The sequence below is a fragment of the Ursus maritimus genome, unplaced genomic scaffold (assembly GCF_017311325.1).
Source record: "Ursus maritimus isolate PB19 unplaced genomic scaffold, ASM1731132v1 scaffold_8, whole genome shotgun sequence".
In the NCBI taxonomy this organism is placed as follows: Eukaryota; Metazoa; Chordata; class Mammalia; order Carnivora; family Ursidae; genus Ursus; species Ursus maritimus.
This window is the reverse complement of record NW_024426996.1, coordinates 55566909-55571384: the sequence shown is the minus strand read 5'-3', so window position 1 is coordinate 55571384 and position 4476 is coordinate 55566909.

Here is a 4476-nt window from a genome sequence, read left to right as displayed (position 1 = left end):
GGGGGGGGGGCTCAATCTGAAGACCATGAGATCATGATCTGAGCTGAAATCAAGAGTCAGATGCTCAACTGACTGAGCCAACCAGGTGTCCCCACATTTTTATTTTATTTTATTTTTATTTTATTTTATTGTTTTAAGATTTTATTTATTTATTTATTTATTTATTTGAGAGAGACAGACAGCACAAACAGAGGGGAGAGGCAGAGGGAGAGGGAGAGAGAGAATCTTAAGCAGGCTCTACACTGGGCAGGGCTTCGTCTCACAACCGTGAGATCATGACCTGAGCCGAAATCAAGAGTCAGATGCTTAACAGACTGATCCACCCAGGCACACCCCCACATTCTTACTTTATTTTTTTTATTTTTTATTTTTTTTAAGATTTTATTTATTTATTTGACAGAGACAGAGACAGCCAGCGAGAGAGGGAACACAAGCAGGGGGAGTGGGAGAGGAAGAAACAGGCTCATAGCGGAAGAGCCTGATGTGGGGCTCGATCCCGGAACACTGGGATCACGCCCTGAGCTGAAGGCAGACGCTTAACCGCTGTGCCACCCAGGCGCCCCTACATTCTTACTTTAAAAGCCTAGTCCCAAAAATTAAAAAATAAATTGAAAAAGATTATATCATTTTACATTTTTACAAATAGGCTTAATGTCTTACTTAATTGAAGGCAACTGGATTCTCATAGATGTTTCTGAATTCATTCTATTGCAGTATTTTGTTTTGGTTGAAATACTTTTTAAAATAATCCAGACTTGTATGCCTTAAACTTGCAAGTAAAAAAATCTAGACTTGCATAAAACAAGTCATTTCCATCATTTCATATTCAGTTTCTCTTCTGGCAGCCTTTTGGCTTGACTGGTTCTTTACTTCAAGGGGTAATGAATCTTTGTTTCCACTTGTTTCTGGCCCCTGTTTATTGACTCTCTTTCCTTTGCCCCCACCTGTATAGCAGCAATCTCATTTCTCCTTGGTAATCAAGACTGTATGGGCTGAATGTTTCAAACCCATTTAAATGGATGAAGAAACTAGAGTTCTCTCCCTGCCATGTGAGCACATAGGTGGCTGTCTGTAAAAAGGAAGAGAACCCTCAACAAAAACCCAGTCTTACTGGCACTCTCCTCTCAGAATTCCCAGCCTCCAGAACTGTGAAAAATAAATGTCTGTTGTTTAAGCCACCCAGGCTCTGGTATTTTGTTACAGCAGTCCAAGCTGACTAAGACAAAAATCAATCATTGTAGCCAGAAAAGTAACTCCCCTATTTACATTTTCGATCCATGTGTACCCAGTGGACAGTTTCAACAATCAATTTAATAAAATTATAGATGTAGTACCTAGTAGAAGCTTTTCTCCCTTGGAAAGTAGAACCTTCCAAACTCACTAAGTTATGGTGGAGGAAGGCAAAACAAAACAACAGCACAAACATAAACAGGTTATTAGGTATAATTGCAGCCATTCCTACGTTCATTTCTTGGTACTCATTCCCCTCAATTCTGTCTAAGGAAAAAGTGCCATGTATTGGTTACTAGCTTAAGATATATACCTTATTCTGTTGGTTAACAATCCAGCCTCTCAAAGTGTCTCCCAGCTAGTGTCATAACTGAGCTTTCAATAGGCCATTTCATTCTATCAGTTTGGCTGCTACTGTGTATGAGGTACATAGTAAGACCAATTGCATGGGTATGGATCCATTTCTTCAATAATATGGTGAATTGAGTTCCCTTGTCAGAGGTAGTCTTGCATGGGGTTAACATGGTAGTGAATGAAACAATTAATTAGTCTATGAAAGATGATACTAGCAGAATTAAGTCGTGGAAAGAAAAAAACACAGACTAGTTATGCACAAGAGGGTGAGTAGCGGCCTCTTCAGTGAATAAAAGGGTACAATGTAATCATTTCTTGCCAAGTGGTTAGCAGTTCTGTCTGGGAGTGGTGCAAAATCAGGAACCCAGTATTGTTTTCTGCTATTTGCAAGTTTGGTACTCAGGTAGGGTGGATAGTCGGACCAGTTTTGGTCAGGTTGAACTATGTCATTATGAAATCTTATCCTCTAACCCTATTGTTATGGCTTCTTTGTATGTGGGTTCATTGAGCAAGAACCAGAGTAGATGGATAAAAAAGATTGGGCTACAGAGGATTGTTCATCTTGTCTGACTGATTATTCAGAGTGGAAGACCTCTTCTGTTGCCTATTCCAAGAAGTCCATCTGCATCTTTTTTTGTTTCCAGACCTCATTGTTGCTAATCTAAGTTTATTCTAAATAAGCCACCGAGTGGCTACACGAATCTGTCAGCCCTTACTCATAAGGTAATACAAATCCATTCCTCAAGCTATCTTCCAAAGTGAAAAACAAGATGTCCTGTGTTTAAGGTTTACCTTCTGAGAAAATTTTGCTTCACTACTGCCATTCAGTATACCATGTACAAGCATCTGTAATGCCATGCTTTGTCCTTTTCCTGTTAAAAAAAAAAAAAGCAAGCTATTAAGTGTTAATTTAAAAGGAGATTGAAAAATATCAAAACTAATTACTGTAGTCATCTGAGGTGCCTTACTTGCGAATCTTCATCATGTCTTTTCTTTTACTTGCTTGAGCCTGGTGTCATCTACACTTTCATTTTACTAATAAAATGCTATAGCATAAGCACAATGTAATGATTTGATGTATACTTACACCACCTAGTGTGTGACTGGCAGTGCAAATATCAGTGTACTTGGTGTCCTAGATTAAGCATTGAATTTCTACCACAGGAGTTATAGTTCCTGATATGTTTCTAGATGAAGATAGTTATTGACAGCCAAGGACGTGGCTTTGCTCCAACATTCTACAAATACATACTCTGATTTTCCCAGTGGAGCTTCAGAGAACATTCTTATCTGCCATAGATTCTTCAAATAACATTTGTCTGCTGTAAGTGCAAGGACACAACAGCGTGAATCCCAGACTGGACCTGCTGCAGAGCCTTTCCTTCCTCATCTTTATTCTAAACTAGCATCCTCATGGTTTACCTGATAAGTAATTCAGAGAGCTCACCTAAATATGTTGTATGCTACATACAGAATCCAAAGATACCCTTCAAACCTCTTTATTTGTGCTGGCTGGAGCAAAATGGAGCGATGTGTCTTTTACTTTGGAAGGGACCACCTGAGAGATCACTGGACTCCTAGAAAATTTAACAATAATGCATCCATCTAAAATTTTATGGATTAGCTTCCCATTCTCCAGAATGCATGTGCTTTATTAAGATATCTAGGGTACTTGCTTCTCCTGCCTATAAGGGTATTAAAGTAACTGAGGTCTTTGCAGATTACATTATGACAAAAAGAAGGAGATTTGGCATAGTTTTGAATAAAGTGTAAAAACCATTCCTACTCACTGAAGGAGAACTGTTTCCAATATTTCTTACAAAGTGGACTGGAAAACAAAAGCAAACAAATAAAGAACATTTCCCAGATAAGTTGCTTTATGCCAGCTACCAGGAAATGTGCTCATTTTTTCCACAAAGTATAGGTACCTTTCAGTGATGGGTAGTACTATCTTACTAAGCTTATGATAATACACAGTTATTCTCCAAGGTCAATCAAACACTCACCAGCCAAAGGAAAAAGATTACCAGCCAACCCTGACCTTTCACATTTTAAAATGCAAAATATAACCTGCATTTTCCTATTAAATGTGGTATTGACTTTATTTTCACTTACTGCTTTGATGGTGATAGGGTATAAAATGAGGAATGTTCTGATAGCTTCTATTTTTTTTTTTTTTCTATCTTAACAAGGATCAGGGAACAATTGTAGGGATCCTGTTAGTTGTTCAGTGTATGTCTTTTAACTACTTTTTAACTTCAGGAACCCAGTCTTTAAACACAAGATGGGCCACTGGACCATCTACCATATGACCTCTGTCAGTTCCACTCTAAATGGTGGGTCACAGCATCTATTCATATCTAGTATCTAATAATCTTAGGAGATCTCTGTATTTCCAGTTTTCCAGTGGCTAACCACTTTATAAATGGCCATAAATTCTTCTGGATAAGGTTTGGAGAAAGTGTGTGTGTGTGTGTGTGTGTGTGTGTGTGTGTGTGCCTATTTCCTAAAAGGAAATCCTCTCCCTTCCTCAATATATATGCTCCATGTCTGCAAAGTGGTTTAGGTCTTAATATTGTGTGAGAAACTTTGAATCCTTCCTGTGTAGCCTGAAGTTGGGTTTCTGCCCACCAGACATGTGTCCTACCTATAAATATAAAATAGCACATTAATAAGTTGCCTATCTATTTCATTACTAAGGATCTTGTGATCAAACAGGTTCCTTTGGAGAGCCTAGTTGGTTGAAATAATCTGGTTAAACTCAGTCAGTGAGGCTTATTGGGTAATTACAACCACCTGATGCCTATTCATTAAGCCCTGACAGATGGCCTCTACCATTCAGAGATGCCATTATTCCTGTTGAAATCAGAGAGCCCAATTCCATGATATCAT